This window comes from Chenopodium quinoa, unplaced genomic scaffold, assembly GCF_001683475.1.
Source record: "Chenopodium quinoa cultivar QQ74 unplaced genomic scaffold, ASM168347v1, whole genome shotgun sequence".
Classification (NCBI taxonomy): Eukaryota; Viridiplantae; Streptophyta; class Magnoliopsida; order Caryophyllales; family Amaranthaceae; genus Chenopodium; species Chenopodium quinoa.
In genome coordinates, this window is record NW_018745566.1 from 505,433 (window position 1) to 523,273 (window position 17,841).

The 17,841-nt window shown below is 39.8% G+C and overlaps 1 long non-coding RNA gene across 7 annotated transcripts; it reads left to right on the forward strand.

The window, feature by feature from the left end:
- Positions 1–12,356: 12,356 nt before the first annotated feature.
- Positions 12,357–17,425, forward strand: LOC110716228. Of its 7 annotated transcripts, XR_002510435.1 has the most exons (12): positions 12,364–12,871; positions 13,052–13,172; positions 13,276–13,338; positions 13,423–13,498; positions 13,749–13,834; positions 14,139–14,211; positions 15,051–15,174; positions 15,631–15,704; positions 15,883–15,950; positions 16,064–16,156; positions 16,253–16,323; positions 16,712–17,425. It is a non-coding gene; the product is annotated as an uncharacterized LOC110716228 (long non-coding RNA). The 7 variants fall into 7 exon arrangements; XR_002510433.1 differs by having other exon boundaries at positions 12,357–12,871; positions 14,139–15,174; XR_002510434.1 differs by having other exon boundaries at positions 12,361–12,871; positions 13,749–14,211.
- The last annotated feature ends 416 nt before the right edge of the window (positions 17,426–17,841 follow it).

A 17,841-nucleotide genomic window follows, 5' to 3' on the forward strand; every position in this document is an offset into this window, starting at 1 on the left:
CTCGTACTTCTTCATAGATTCTGTAAGGGCCTTCCCAATTGGGAGTCAGCTTTCCCTGCTCATTGGCCCTACCAGTCGCCTCCATTTTTCGTAGCACAAAGTCCCCTACTTTTAGGGGGCGCCTGTGCACTTTTTTGTTGTAGGCTCTCGTCATTCTCACGCGGTAGATCTCATGGTGCAAGGCTGTATTGCCCCTGCATTCTAGGAATGAGTCTAGTGCTAGCCACATGGCCTCCCAATTAGCCTCCTCATCATATAACATAACTTGAAGAGTCGGCTCATAGTGCTCAATAGGCAAAACAGCTTCTGCCCCATAAACCATAAGAAATGGAGTTTCACCAATCGCCCCTTTTTCAGTCGTCCTGATGGCCTATAGAACATGCGATAGCTCGTCAGCCCATAGGCCGCCAGCTCTTCAATTTTCTTTATAATGCCATCAGAGATTAACTTGTTGAAGGCTTCAACCTGGTTGTTTTCTTGGGGATGGCTGACTGATGCAAAACAGTGAAAGATTCCTTGGTCTCCCAACCATTTCTAGAGAGCAGGCGTCTCAAAGTGAGGACCATTGTCAAAGACCATAGACATGGGTACCCCATACCGAGTGATGACATTTCTCCAGATGAAGGAGATAACATCTCTTGTTTTAACGCCTTTGACTGCCTCCGCCTCTACCCATTTGGTGAAGTAATCGACAGCAACCAAAATATACCTCCGTCCGCCTGTAGCAGGCATATACGGACCCAAAATGTCCATGCCCCATTTGGCGAATGGTATTGGGCTATGGATGGCCGTCAGATCAGTGGCCGAACGGTTATGAGCTTGCCAAACCTTTGACACTTGTCATATTTTTTCATCACCTCCATGGCGTCTTCTTCCAGGGTAGGCTAGAAGTAACCTTGCTGCCTGGCTCTCTTTGCTAGGGTCCTGCCGCCTATATGGGAGGCGCAGAAGCCCAAATGCAAGTCTTTTAAAACCTTTCGTCCCTTCTATGGGTAACACATTTCAAAAAAGGTTGGAGATAGCCTTTCTTGAAAAGCTCTCCATTGTGGATTTCAAAATTGGTCGCACACTTTTTCATTGCGACCATCTCTGAGTAGGTTTCCGACAAGGTGTCGTCTGTTAAGTAAGCCCGGATATTGTCCATCCAGGTTGAGCCTCAGTCTAGTATTCCAATGGGATCTTATTCAATACTTCTTTTTTTCATAACTTCCCAAAAGACAGACCTAGGTGTATCACAAGAGACGGATGATGCAAGTTTAGAGAGAGCATCTGCCTGATTGTTCTCGGACCTAGGCACCTGACTTAGATGAAATTCATCAAGGGTCCCAGCCTCTTCTTTGACCGCCTGTAAGTACTTGATCATAGCCGGATGTGTGGCTTCATAGTCACCATGGTATTGGCTAACAATCAATTGTGAATCAGAACAGACGTCCACTTTCCTTGCCCCGGTCGCCTTACACATGCGTATGCCGGCTAGTAGGGCTTCATATTCTGCCTCATTATTTGAGGCTTGGAACTTGAATCATAGTGCATATTCATACTTGTCTCCTTCAGGAGACTGACATATGACGCCTGCACCACAACCGTTTAGGGTGGAGCTCCCGTCCACCTCTACCTTCCAAACCTGTTCAAGGTTTTCAGGATCAAACGGCCTCATCATTTCGACAATGAAGTCGGCAAACACCTGTCCCTTCACTGCCTTTCTTCGTTCAAAGGAAATTTCAAGACTTTGAATTTCAATTGCCCATTTAATCACTCGGCCGGATGATTCCATGGTTGTCATTGGCCGCTTGATTGGTTGGTCTGTGTAAACCACTACCGGATGCGCCAAGAATTAAGGTTTTAATTTATTGAATGCCATAAAGAGGGCAAGTCCAAATTTTTCAACCATGGGGTACCTCAACTCTGCATTCCGTAGAACATGACTGATGAAATAGACCGAGAACTGGGTGCCGCCCCTCTTTCAGCAAGGAGAACAGCACTGAGCGCATAGTCAGAGACAGCTAGATACATCTACAACACTTCCTTTGGCGAAGGACTAACCAACCTTAGCAAAGAGTGCAAGTGTTCCTTCAACTTTTGGAAGGCCGCCTCTACATTTGCCCCCCATTCAAACATAGTCTTCTTCTTGATTGCTTGGAAGAAGTAAAGGCACTTATCACCTGACCGACTGAGGAATCTCCCCAATGCCGTCAGACAACCTGTTAATTTTTGAACTTCTTTTATAGTGCGGGGCGACTGCATATCTATGACCGCCAGTATTTTTTTCCGGGTTGGCCTCTATCCCCCTTTGATCTATCAGAAATCCGAGGAACTTCCCAGACTCAACACCAAAAACACACTTCTTGGGATTGAGCATAACCTGGTGCCGCCTGAGTGTGGCGAATGTTTCTTGGAGACCTGTAAGATGATCCATCTGTAGTTCGTATTTGACTATCATATCATCAATATACGCCTCCACATTCCTTCCAATTTGATTAATGAAGACTGTATTAATCATTCGCTGGAAGGTAGTAGACACATTCTTCAAACCAAATGGCATCACAGTATAACTGGATAACCCCTGATCAGTGACGAATGTCGTCTTCTCTTAATCATTCTTCCACAAGGGAATCTGATGAAAGCCTGAATAGGCGTCCATCAAGCTCATCAAGGCATGGCCGGCTGTAGAGTCGATCAGGCTGTCGATATTTGGGAGAGGATAACTATCCTTTGGACATACCTTGTTCAGGTATGTGTAATCTACACACATGCGCCAGGTACCATTCGGCTTCTTTACAAGGACAACATTGGCAACCCAATCAGGGAAGTAACATTACCGAATGAACCCAACATCCAACAGTTTCTTCACCTCGGTGGTTGTCGCCTGGCTTCTTTCTTCACCATGGTTCCTCTTCTTTTGCCTTACCGGCTTCTTTTTGGGATCCATAGCAAGTTTGTGGACGGCTAGATCCGAGCTGATGCCTGGTATCTCGTCCACTTCAAAGGCAAAGATGTCCTTGAACTCTTTCAAAAGGTTGTGCAGGTCTGCACACAATTTAGCAAAAGCAGGCGTCCCCACCTTAACAGTACGTTCTGGACGACTGTCATCCAGAACAATATCAACGTGCTTACAGCCGGCTGGGGATGGAGTTCATCCGGCCGTTCTTCGGTCAGTGATTGCTATTGCTTTTCTTTTTTCACGGCCACCAACTGGTCGACCTTTCTCTTTTTGCCGCCTGCTTTAGGAGCAGGCGCTGCTTCCTTGATTTTGTCAAGGTCTATAGTTTCTCCACTAGGGCCGGATGCAACCATAGTGGGTTTGACATCAGAGAGATAGCACTCCCTAGCCGTCCTTTGGTCTTCCCATAGGGATCCAACTGTTCCATCATCCCTTTCAAACTTGAGAAGCATAAGGGAAGGAATGATAACAACTTTGGATTCATTTAGGGTGGGACAACCCAAAATCATGTTATAGGCGGTCAGCTCTTCAACAACTAAGAACCGGACCACCAAGTGGCGTCCCTCTCCCTTTTCCCCCAATCGAATGGGCAAGTCTATTCGACCTACTAGATGCACAAATCTGCCCCCAAATCCAACTAAGGGATGAGAGACCTTGTGCATGCTCTCAGGCTTGTACTTGAGCTTGGTCAAGCACTTGTGGCTGATGAGATCAGAGGAACTGTCGGTGTCTATGAAGATTCGGCCTACCTTTTGGTTAGCCACTTTGCATTCGATGACAATGGGGTCATCATGCGGCCTCCTGACATTGCCCCTGTCTCCCTCAGAAATGAAAACTTCAGGGAAAATGTCCTTAGACGCCTGCCCCTCATCAATTGAGCTAACATCTAGCTGCCTGATGTAATCTTTGGTTCCCCGAATGGTAGGGCCGCCTCTAGCATAACCGCCTGCTATTGTATAGATCTGTTCTTCGTCAGTATCAAAACTATTAGCAGGTTAAGACTTTTTCTTGGACGACTGCTCAGGGTTAGTTTGTAGGGTAACCTTGGACCTCATAATGTAGGACTTAAGCACTCTCTTGTCAGCCAGACGGTCCAACAGCCGCCTGAGACTATAGCAATCGTTGGTGTTATGGCTAACGTCCTCATGAAAATGACAGTACTTATTTTTGTTTCGATTTTTGGCGGAACCTTTCATAGCAACTGGCTTCTCAATGGTCACCCGGTCTTTGATCTCCATGAGGATGGAGTGACAACCCTTGTTAAACTCATACTTGGGGGTGTATGGTTCAGATTCTTTCTTTTTCTTCTTGGACGGCTGTTCAGAGGTATCGGCCACCCAGACTTCTTTTCTTTTCTTCTTTCTTAGTCGGCTGTGATGACCGACTCTCTCTTTTGTCGGACTTCTTTGAGTCCGACTGTTTACTAACGTGGCAGAACTTGGTCGCCTGTATATAGGCGTCCGCCTCCATCAGTGCTTCTTGGAGGGTGGCAACCCTCTTTCTAACAAGGTCGAACTTAAAGGTCGACCCGTCCTTCAGACCTTTAAAAAAGTCTGTATAGGCCACTTCATCAGACAGTCCTTGAATCTGAATTCTCATCAGATTGAACCGCCTGATGTATGACTGTAGCCCTTCTTTCTCTTCCTGCTGAATAGCTCCCAAGTCAAGATTTGTTTTCTTCGCAGGGATGTTCATTGAGAAGTTGGACGCGAACAAGTATGCAAGCGTCTTAAAGTTATTTATGCATCCGGTTGGCAAGTTGCCAAACCATTGTTGGACGACACCCTTCAATGTGGTCGGGAAGCATCTACACCATGCGGCATCATCCAACCCTTGAAGATACATAAGGTTGGTGTATGCCATAAGGTGATCTTTGGGATTGGTTGAACCGTCATAGGTACCTACCGACACATTTTTCACCTTGGCCAGTTGGGCAGCCTCAGTTATTTCCTTGGAAAACGCAGAGGGTTGTTCTCCAAGTCTTAGCAGTCGGAGCTGCCAGTCCAAAGGTTGGACGTTTTGTGCCACCTGTCCTCGAAGAGGGTTGGCTGCATGTAAGGTTGTCCATACGGCATGTATGGCTGTTGAGGCGCATACGGGACCACATGGAGCATCTGAGGACTAGAGTGGGCGGACATGCCGCCTGTCTGGTTCTCTCGACTTGATTGTGAATACCTCATTGAGGTATTCTGAAAGTTGTCTTGCAAGTTCGACGTTGAAGCCGACTTTGACAGTTGCATGTTCTTCTTCTGCTAGATTAACATCCGGAAATTAGAATAAGTTTTCTTTGAACCATCCGGCTGTACATGCTGGATGGCCTTCCTCTTCCCTGGCTCAAGGAACCGGAGTTTGGCCAAATTTATCAAGGGCCTCTGCCCCTCCCTAGGTTTAGGGTAAGGAGTGGCCTCTCGGTCTTTGACCGGCTTATTCCTCCCAGAATGGGAGGGATTCTTGGCCGACTGTTCCCTGGTGGAACAACCGTCTGCTTGTCAATCAGGTCCTTAATCTCCCCTTTGTAACTTGTCATGAGAGTCAAGAGCTCGTTTCTGGTGATAGGGGCGGAGCCTTCGGCTACCTAGTGTGGACCACTCGACTAGCCGACTGGTTCACTAGGGCCCGCCTGTTCGTCATTCTGTTCCCTCCTTTCAATGGGACGGATGCGCCTAGTTCTTAGGGACCCGTCAGAGGCTGTGTGTGTATCGATTTCATAGTCGTCATCTGTATCCTAGTCTGTATAGACCTGGATGTCAGCCATAGGCCGTTTCTCATTAAGAGGCGGTACATGTTCTTGTGAAGCCATCTTAGAAGTACTCTCCCCACATACGGCGCCAAATGTTTCGGGGTTTTTTATGTGTCTTGCGGGAGAGTTACGACACCAAGACTAGCCTCTGGACGCTTGTACCTGCAAAATAACGGAGACTCCTGTGGGTGGGAGTTCCGCCTCCGACGATCAAGTTAGAACGTGTTCGGATGTAAAAGAGCGGAAAGTAAAGGGGATCAGGCTCCTCTTTAGGAGAGAAGTGATCATTCGACTATCTCAAATAGCCTCGAAATCCGAGCCTGAGCTCCCAAGAAATGCAATTAAAGCCGGAGTTAATGCTCAACAATTAATGTACACATGTGTTTTATAATTTCTGAATGATGTTCCTCAGGGGGAACATCTCCTTTTATAGGATCTTGTAATGCGTGCCCAGTACTAGGTTTCAGTAACTTAGGACGGACTAGGCTTGCCTAGGAATTTGGGCCGTTTAAGGCCACTTTCCTAGCTGGCAATCTGTCTGCCACGTGTCGTGGCCTGATTGGTCGAGCTTAGACCTCTCACGAGGTTCCACGTGGCGGACTCTAGTTGGTCCACGTGGGTGACACGTGACAGAATTTTATTGGTCCACGTGGCGGGAAAAATCCCCTAATCACGACTCATTCGCCCGTTTATTGGCCATCCTGACCTCTTCCTGCTTGCAAGCATACGGCTTCTTCATCTCATCAACTCTCAGCATCGCCTGTATAAATGTGAACGGTATGTTAGAAACACAACCGACATTTTACGTGAAAGAATCTGAATTAAGTTACTATACCTCAAACAGCAGGGCGAGGATGCGTTCGACATTGAACGACTGAATCCCAGGGATGGCCTCCTTATCCTCCTTGGGTATAGACCTCGGCATGGTTTTGGAGAATTGTTGCACATCCGACCAACGGGGGGATTAATCTGCACTAAAAGGTAGATTTGGTGAGTAAGCTACATAGGCGCCACCAACAGGCTGTCGGCTGCCTAAAGAACCCTCCGACTGTAGCTGAGAGTGTGACTTGACCCGCATGGGCCAACCAAGCTAAAAGGGGGAGTCGAAGGGGTCGTGTATACCTTGGGGATGTTACTAAAGGCTTAGATTGCCCACAGTCGCTGCAGAAGCGCTTGCAGCTTTAGGGTAGCTTGCCACCCTTTGCCACCTCAGAGGCACCTGGCTTGTTTGAAAGGTCTATCCCCAGACCAAAGCTCTTAATACTTTTCCTATCGATGGTTAGACGACCCTTCCCAAGCGAAAGATCAGGAGCCATTTGAGCAAAAGAAACCTTCCTGGACTTAGCCGAGCCCCTTGTGACCTCGTCATCCAACTTCTGCTTGATTAGTTTGGTAAGGGATCTAGGAGGCCCCTTGTCTTCATCCTGGACAGGAAAATGCAAGCGATAAGTATATAGTCGGTCATAGCCGTCTCTATACATAAAGAGAAAGGGAAGAAAGACTAGGACAGGCAGTTCATACCTGACTCTTGGGCGCTAGCTGGGCCTTCTTTTTCTCTGCATTGTCTTTCCTTATTTAAGCTGCAGAGCGGGCAGGCGTCTTGCCTTCAGGAAGCATGCTTCTGTCGATTTTTGCAAAAAGAACCGTCTGTCAGATCATCAAACAAACAAGAGTTGCAAGTTAGAAACAATAAAGACGGCATAAAACTCCCGAATGTCTATTCTACTTACGTGTATCAAACATGGTGCTCAGATCGCAGGCGGACAAGAATGCCTCGTCCCTTAGCCACTCATGCTTGGGTACCCAGTTTTTGGGTACGCTTACTAACTCGTCGGTTGCTAGGGGCATGGTATTCACCCCAAAGAAATCCGGCTCTATTATTGCCTCCCAGTCGGCGTCTGGAACCTTGGGCTTGGCGCACTTCTGGCCCAACATATCTGGCTTCTTATTGTAGCAGCGATACTCAAAGTTTTCTCTCTATTTGGGGGCAGAAACAAGATAAAACTTGTTCCTCCAATCACACCACTTAGACGGTTTGTCTAAGGTCATGAGGTATTCTGGATGAGTTGTCAATGTGTACCAAACCTTCATTCGCCTTGGTTACGGCTCAGGTAATGCATATGAGCAAAAGCCTCCCAGCCGGGAGGGAGGTTCTACATCTCACAGGCGGCAATGTAGTCCAGATTGTTGACCCAGGAGTTTAGGGTCAACTGCCACACGCCAAGGCCGTATCCTCAAAGGATTGCCTTTATTGCATCATGGAGGGGGAAGCGGAGACCGGTTAGGAACGCCGCCTCATAACAGCCAAAGTACGCATTGGCATTTGGTTTGTTATATTTCCAAGAAATGGTGCCAAGCTCCGGCGACACCCGTATGGCATAGCCCACTCTAAGAGGACGTTTCTTCTTAAAGTTCTCTAAACCTTGTTCCATGTTAGCCCTATCTCTGGCGGAAACATGGATCCGGAAGGGCTCCGTCTCTTTATTCCACTTCTTTCGCTTCTCTTCCTCACTATCCTCAAGCGGGGATAATGAGCCACTACTCTCCTCAAAGCCAGACCCAGAGTCGATCCCTCCATCCTCTCTCTCTGAGCCGAATACAGAGGCGGTCTCTTCACCGTCTCTCTGCTCGTACTCAACTTCTTCATCAAATTCCTCCAGGATCCTATCACTAGGAGTGTTAGGTGCACTTGGAGGAGACCCTCCTTCCTCGCCAACCGGTTCCACCTCATCAGGCGGAACACCGTCTGTACCTTCATCTCTATATATAGTCTGGATCAGGTGCCGTCCACATTAACCTAGGCATTGTGTCCTGCACAGACACAGAGACGGTCGGATTTGGGGAGTTACAAGGGTGGTCCAAACACCTCGAGGCGGCACCTCCAGTCCTAGAATCAGCCGTACTAGGAGACCGGCTGACTACTGACCTAGGTTGTGCCATGTGTGCTGATGGTGAATCCATCTTATTCAATGTTATATACACAAACGGTAAAAGAGCAAGAGGAATAGAGACGGTACCTGAAGTGTTTTTTCTAGAAAGTGTCAAGTGTTGACCGGCTGTAACAGGCGGAAAAGAAATGAGGTGGTTGTCTGAGAAATACACAGGCAGTTGTCAGATTCTCCCTCTCTAGAACGTTTATCTTTCTCTCTCTAGACTTTTTTGAAAATGTCAAAAATGAGGGGGGGGTAAAATTCTATTTATAGAGGGGTAAATTCAGGGGCATCCCTGTAATTTCCCTAGAAGGTGAACTGTTAAAAACTTCTCACCAATGCCTAAGTGACAAGTGTCACAGGCGCCACGTGGCACGCCACGTCACCCCTGTGTAGGGCAAATGTTTTGGGTAAAAATACCCAGGCCATGTGGCCCAATCAGAGGGTGACACGTGTCACCTTAGGAGAGGTTCAAAATGAACCAATCCTCAGCTGACACGTGGCACTCCCAATTATCAGGGAAAAAGACGGCGTTCAGGGCCCAATTCCCGAGAAAAGCCACAAAAAGGCGCAGCCCCCAAATCTAGGTCAGAATGACCTAGGTAGGGGCACATTTACCAACGACCCTATAAATAGGGAGATTTCCCCCGTTTTGGGGACACGTTTATTTATTACACATAATCAATTCTCTCGAAAACAGAGAAATCACCTGATCTCGGAATCCGGGAAGATCTACTTTTACTTTTCGCACTTTTATATCACTTCGAACACTTTCTAACTTGATCCTCGGAGGCAGAACTCCGAACATCCGGAGCTTCCGTTGTTTTGCAGGTACAGCCGGCGGCAAATCAGTCTTGGTGATGTAACTCTCGCGAGGGACAAAAAACCCCGAAACACTTTCCTTGCATAGTTCGGTGCAATTATTTTTGAAGTGGCACATGTTTTGCAGATTATATCCTATTTTTCGACTTCGGCCCTATATATTTCATGTTCTGTCTAAAGTTACGGACAGAGTTGAACATCGTTTTTCGACTCTCATATTCCAACTATCTCTTTTTTCTTAATCTTCCACATACTTATCTTTCATAATTCCTTTTTCAAGTGTTCCTACGCGTTCATATAATACTCGAAATGTCCAAGGCGTGAAAGGTATAAATTATGAGGGTTTAAACCTCAAATGTTTCAATTAATTTATTTTTATTTATATTTTTTTATTGAAGTTACTAACAATTTATTCATGATGTAGTTTTCAAAGTTGCATATTCAAAGTGAGTATTTAGTTCACTTGATTTTATTTGCTCTACTTATTTTTATTGCTTTGATTACTAGTATCATGTTTAGGAATTGATTTTCATTTGTTAGGATCATGTAGGTGTTATATTAATCATGTTAGTATCGTGCATAGGATCGTATGAATAATTGTCTAGTATCATGTCTAAGATGTTTTTAATTCGTTTCTTTTATTATTATCAAGTTGCTTCCAATTTCTATTTGTTTTTACCACTTATATTGCATGTTTTAATCAACACTTGTAATTGAAAATCATGCTTAATAAGATAATTTGGACAATTAGTTTAGGTTTCTATTAAAATTGTTTAATTGAATTAATCACAATAATTGGATTTATGTGTGCATTAAGTATTCAACCAACTTAGATTAATTAGTTTGGAGCGAATTGAATATTGTTTGTATGTCTTTTGGGTTGCTACAACACATGTAGCTATAAGAATTAAGTAGAGGCCAATACAGACGGAACTGACTTCATGACTTAATTTCTTACCATCATCCCCAAATATCCAGTCATGGTCAGGACCAATATGGAGTTAGTAATCTCATGGATTATGAATGGGGTGTAACCTTCATGGATCAAATCGTTGTTTCCTTTCATTTTGTTCCTTTTTGTGGTTGCCTTAAATGATCCATGAATGGTTTACAAGTTCCTTACAAACTTGTTGGCGACTCCCTACTTTTTTGTCCCTAATCGTATAATGTCAAATCCAACTTTCTATAATTGACAAGTATATTCACAACATACTCTACATAGGCATACTTCGTGTGACGCCTATAGTTGGCAATATGAGAAGTTGAAATTTCCATGAATTTTGGTTTATCAAGGGGGGTTTGGGGATTTACTTTCCATGTTTTGTGGGAAAGTGAATTCTCATATCATGAAGTTGAAATTCTCACTTCCTCCATTTTTTTTTTTTTTTTTTTTTTTTTTTGTGTCAATCAAACAACTACCCACTTTATCAATTCCCTCAATTTTCTAATTCTCCCATTTTATGTTGTCAACCAAACAATACCTTTCACAAAGTGGTATAAGAATCCAATATCTAAACCCATACCTCATCTCTACAAGGTATGAGGTTTAGAAACCACATTTCAAGGTATCAAACAAAAAAATTTTGTGATATGGGTTTAAAAAGCACGCAACATTCGTATTTTCTTTCTCCTTATAATCCTTATTAATCAAATTATGAAGCAAAATCATGTACAATATAAAGCTAATTTAATCTAAAAGCACATCATATCATATCACTAATACTACTACGTTAGTTTTATTCTAATTGCATCGGTGGATGATCTTGAAAATATAGCTACTAGACACTATATAACTAAAAAAAAAATCATGGATAAGAAGTTGATACTTATAATAAATTATTTAGGTTGCCGTAACATACATCAGTCAACTGAACAAATTGATTTTAATTTTCTAAATAATGCATTGTATTGTATTGTCGTATATGAAGTACTCCGTGATAGTCAGCCATAAAATTTTAAAAGTTTATTTTGACAGATTTAAATTTCTTACAAACAATTTATATTCTACTTATCATATACTCATACTATTGAAGCCAATTTTAACTGATCAATTAGTTTTAAAAATGATTTTAGTTAAGCCTTGAACTAATATAAGCATATCTCCAATTCAATTCAATTCACCACCAATTGGGATTGTTTTTTTTTTTGTTCATAGTATACACATTAGTTTATAGCATAATTACCTTAACATTTGAATTTATATTTTTTTACAATGGTTTGTATGTTTTGCTTTAATTTTTTTTTCTTTGTATTTAATTTGATTTTGATGTGATGTACAAATTTCTTAATGCTTTTATTACTCAGTGTTGGGTAGAAATGGTACTTTTATATTTTCAACTCCATTTTTTTCTTAAATATTTTCAACAAGATATCATTGATAATGTAATAGTGTAATACCTTTATTTTCTATCTACCTCCTTATACTCTTAACTCTTATTTCTTATTGAATCGGGTGTTTTAATTTTTTCTTTTTTAGGGTATGATTTATTGTTATGGGCACTTCATTGTTTTTTTTTTCTTTTTTTGGTATGACCTATCTAATCGAATATAAATTTGATGAGACATTTAATAATTTGGTATACTTGATTTGTTAGGCTAATCTTATATTCTTGTGGAGACTGTTTCTTGGATAAAGAAATTGGGATGAACTTTGAACTCCATCTTAGACCTTGTTCACTTCACCTTATTCAAACAACATTCAATAAAATAAAGTTAAGTTTAGTAAAATAAGTTAATTTCAATTTAGTTAAAATAAGTTTTGATTAGTAAAAATCAGTAATTTAAAAAACAATATATTAGAGATTCAATAAAAATAAGTTTTAACGAGTAAAAACCATTTAAGTTTAGAAAAATAATTTAATTTCAAATAAATAATTTCAATTGAGCAAAAATAATTCAATTCAGCAAAAATAAGGTGAAGAGAATAAGTCCTTAATAATCATGATAAGAATGTTTACCCTCTTTTTTCCTTGTATTAAGTGTTATTATTACCATGAATAGTGGTTTGGCGCAATTATCCTTACTCTTTCATTGTATTTGCGAATCTGCCATTCTTTTCATTATTTGCTTCTTTTTTTTTTTTTCTTTTTTTCTTTTGTTTTTCTGACAATTTGACACCTCTTCCGAATTTCCTTACAGGTGTCACAACTATTCTTTCTCTTTCATTTCATTTTTATTTCCAAATCTCTCTCTTCTACTCCCTCCCTTTATTTTGCCCCATAGTGTATGTTTATTTTACTAATTGTTGGTTGTGTAAATTTGAGAGAGAGAATAGCGGTGGGTCTAAAACTTTGTTTGTGAGAGAAAAATATTGACCCCTATAGATATAAATGGCATGGGGCAAAATAAAAGGGGAGCAATAATTAAGGGACAGAGGAGTATTTCATTGCATGATATTTCGATTGGATGAACCTCCATTGAATTGATGCAGCTTCTTAGGTCAGTTTTTTTCCTTGCATGTGTACATCGTTTTCAATTTTTCTGAATCTCTTTGCCATTTAACTAACATTTTACTCTTACATTTTACATCTCTTCAACTTGATGAATTTTTCTGAATAAGCATTTCAATTTTATTTTTTTTAAAATTTTGTTTAATTTTGATTGTAAATTCAATTTTAGGATTCGGATAATCAAGTACTCTGCTCAAATGCTTTCGGAGCTCCGAACCTCTGAACTTCCAATTCGTTCTGAATTTATCTTCTTCGGAATCAGTATTTTAGTCTACTCCCGAAATTGAAAGGTTTGTTTTCAATTTTCCCTTTTCTTTCTAGCTTTAGAGTCTTTGTTTCTGGGTTTTTGATTTGAAATTTTGGGTTTTGATTTGGAATTATGGGTTGTTGTAGGGTGAAGCGTGTATGAATGCCCAAGAAATTTTGTGGAGGAGAATCAGAAATTGGCGGCTAAATGTGTGAATTTAGCGAATCAGTGTTTGATTATTCATGCTCTTTCAAATGTGAGATGCATTGATTTGGAATTATGGGTTGTTGTAGGTTGAGGCCTGTATCAGTGTTCGAATTTAGCAAATTAGTGTTGGATAACTACAGTCATCAATGTGAGATGCTTTCGGTGAGTATTTCTCCTCAATTTCAGTCCATGCTCTTTTAAATTCATCCTCTTTCATTTTGATTTTTCGACTGAGATAGTCCAAGGAGGAGTAATTCAGGGGAATGTGAGAACAAAAAACTAAGGATTAACATTAAGTTAGCGTGCTAAATTACTGTCAAACAACCCCATAGCCTATTGTTCTGTTTTCTCTTATTTTATAAAAAAATTTGTGAAATGTTAATTTTTTCATGGAAATTGCATTTTTTGACAGATACTACTGATTTTACTGGAGTTGGAGTAAATAGGTCTCCGGGAGTTGGAAAATAGACAATTATGAGTTATGAATGAGATTTATAGGTTTGATCCTACCTTTCCATGTAATTTTTATTATAACATCCACTCCTAAAGTTATACAATTATTGCTTATTAATAGAACGAAAGAAATCGAGCGATAAGATGCAAACCCTTTTATTCCGATTCTTTAAAATCAGCATTCTTCATTGAAGCTCAAAGTTCTGTACAATATTGATACTCATGTTTATCTCTTTTCGGATTATTATTATTAATTGAATGACTGGGTCGTATTTATGAACTCATGAGAACATGATTCTAGGCTTTCTCGATTACTCTATACTTAATTAGAAATCGGTAATTATGATAGTTGTGAACCCTTGTGCCGAAGGAGTTAAAAGCAGCCGGGTGGTTCTTTCTGTTTCCTGTAACCAACATATGAGGTATCTTATTTTCTTAGTTCTTGTTCTCATGTTGTTTATGTATTAAAGTGATCTTGTCAAGGTATAATATTTCTTTCTTATTTTTGATTTGGAGTGCTGATATTAATTTCAGATGCATTGAAATATATATATTTTCTGATTTTTAATTGAATTCATCTTATGGAATTTATATGTGAGACAAAGTAATTAATTATTTTGCTTTTGGATTTTGTAAAATTTGCTAATTTCTATTGGAAATACTACGTATATGATTGTTGTGGGCAATTGTATCTTTGTACTGGGCACGTCAAATATATGATCATTGTGGGCAATTTTCCCTGGTCCATTTCCTTTTCAATTCCTATATCTTTTATCTAAATTTTCAATTAGTTTCTTCCTCCGCACCTAAATTAAAGGGAATAATAAACCTTTGCCACAATGTCAGTTTGACCAGTTACTTGAATTGCCAAAAAAAAATTTACTTGTAGTTTGGAACATGATTTGGTAGATTTTTGGGAGAATCGAAGGTGGGTGTTTGGTATGATTGGCTTGAATGTACATCTAATACCTAACATTGCCTATTATAATAATATAGTTGTTAAGGGCTGTTAAAGTACAAATTCTAGCTGTTATATTTTGTTGTTTGATGGGTTTTTAGTATGAGAACTTTATAGCTTAGATACATTAATATGCTCTTTTTTCCCCTTTTTCTGGTAACCAATTATCAGTAACACCCTCTATTATTGTATAGAATTGAACGGCAAAAAGTGCTTTGGGGGCTCTGAACTTCTAAACTTTCTCCTCACAAGTATTTCGAACTCTGTGAGTAATTACTGATTTTTTTAATTGTGTTTTGGAAGATATGCGAGCTCTCGACGAGTTGAGGAAGCTGAAATTGTTCTTCAAGGATGAGAGCAGCCATGGTCTTTCAGTTTCGGATCTCTATGAACTTATTCAGCATGCTGACAACGTGTTACCGAGGCTGTAAGTCTTAATCTAAGAACTCATTTTCGTAATTGTGTATTGAATGTTGCTATTGGAAAAATTGGAAGGCTGAAATCATTTTTGGCTATTTATGTGTTTTGGTTTGTGATTAGAGCTATCATTGTTCTGGAAGGTTACATGTAGTTGGTTATTTTTGGAGGGAGGGGGAGTGCGGAAGCAATAAATTTTAAAGAGTAATTTGTTGATCATCATATTATGTTTAACAATTGTCATGCTTTACAGCAACTTTGTTGATCATCATGTTAGTACAAGAGAACAAATTTCTCTCTAGGACAGTATAGAGGGTGTGACTTTACAACATCACAATTTGATCCTGATGTTCAGTACTCTTTTTTAATTTAAAATCTAAATTTTCTTCAAAATCTTTTTCTATTTTTTTCCTAATTTTTTTTGAAAAAAAACATTAACATGTTTTGTTTGTCATAATTCATTCAGTTAAGCTGTGTTACAGTCTAACAGAGCATTTTGGTGATGATGATGCAACTCAGATTGATTTAGACCTTGATGAGGTAATTACATGCTCATCTCTTTATTTGCTTACATTACTGATTTGACTCTGATTCAAAAGGATCATTTTTCTTTAGCCAATATTATCAGTTTCTTGTGCTGGTTTACCCTATGTTTTACAAGGTTCTTTTGAATATAACTTACTTCTTGATTTTGGTGTTTCCAAACTATTTTCTTTAGATGTACTTTCACTTATCGATCTTGTTTCACGACTACTTCAGTATTCACCCAGTCTTCGTTCTACTGGAGTAAGTAACCATCGTCACCCATCACCCCTTTTTTCCCCCACTTTTTTTGCACAATCTCTTTTGGTCATTCTTAATTTCTTATTTCCTTATTTGACCTTGCCTTTATGTAACAGCCTCCCTCCTCTTCCGAGTAAAAAAACTTTTACAGGAAATGATGGAATGAGTTGAATTCAAGGAAAAATGAGTCCATCTACATTAAATTTCCTGTAAGTAATCTTGTTAAATTATATTATATGGTATTACCTGTTCGTAATTTTTTTGCAAATTTATAACCTGAACTTACCTTTTCCCCTTACTATTAGTTTGCAGTTGGATGCATGTGTTCTTCCTTTCTTTGATGAGCTTATGGTTCCCAATACTCGCCTTCCAAACGGTAGCCCACTGTCACCTTTTTTCAATTTCATGCAAGAAGTATGGACCGTTAGTATTATATTTGACGTCAATTTCGTTATATGTATCTACTTTATGAGCAAATATAAGTAGACAAGTTCACTAGCTGAAATAAAAATAGAAATTGATTCTTGAGCTAATCCATGTGGGTCTAAATTTATTGCATGAATTTCAGTATTCCACGTGACAGATCAATTTGTTAACAAGATTACTATTGATGATGAAGCTCTCATTCAGTACATTAAGAAGGATTTTTTCTTTTTTCTCAACATTGTACTTTCACTTTTTTAACATTTTTATGTTACATTGTTACAAGTACTTGAGGGAAAATGAAGAGTTCTTATAAAATTGTTATGGTTGAAATTTTGAAGGTTATATCCAAGAGAAATTCAGAAGAGGCGTAAGTATGCCTAGGGAGGGAGGTGAGACCTTGACATGTTGTAATGAAGCACACGGCCTTGGAGATGACTATGACAGATCAACCCGGCTTACTATCTGAAATGTCAGCTGAGCTTGTTGAGCTGGGGTGCCATATCAGTGCGCTGGGGTGCCATGTCAGTGCCTGTGTTGCATGGACCCACAAACACTGGGGTGCATGCATCATCTACGTAAATGACCAGGAATTGAGCAGACCTATAACTGATCAGAAACGCCTTTTTCATATATCTACACAAACAACAAGGCCTTTTTTGAGCTGAGCCTAAGTATCGAGTTCAAATTGTAATCATTTTAGTAATGTCTACATCAATGGAGGTATAAGTTTAATTTTTTTTTTTTTTTTTTTTTTTTTAAAAGAACTATACATAGGAAAATGGATAGCTTCAATATGAATGTAGTTGAAATGATGATGATGCGTGTATGTTTGCGAATCACAAGCATTATATAAGAATTTGGTGGTAGATAGGTTAAATATGATCATTGTGAATACAAATGTGGTGAGATGTTAAATTGACTAAACGAGAGTGAGATTGGGCTATTGTCTTTGTTTTCTTGTTAGATTACAAGCTCTTTTTGTACTGTATTCACTTGGTGCTATTGTCTTTGTTTTCCAATATATGAAATGATGCTGCCTTTGGTTTGTCCAATTATAGAGCAATTTCTTAATTTGCTTGTAGTTCTGAATCTAAGGGAGCTTAGTTATTGGAGTTATCTTGTAACTTACCAAAAATATTTTTTTTTAATGTTTGTAATCTTTAATTAGATAATTGGAATGATAGGTGTTAAATTTTGTTTGAATTGAAAGGGTTTCTAAATTTGTTGTTTGAACTATCTTTTATTCTCATCTAATTAATCGGAAATGGTTTCTAAAAATGCTAATTGCTACTAAATATTTTTAAAAATAAAAAATTAAAAAACATAAAAAAAAAGCATAAAAAAAAACTGGAATTGCTTGCTTCAGAAATAAATTGATTATGAGGTCTATGGTGATTTAGGTGATCTTTGCTGATGGAACCTTCATTGATGGTAGTACCAGTGAGCTGTCATGTGATGGACCACTGAG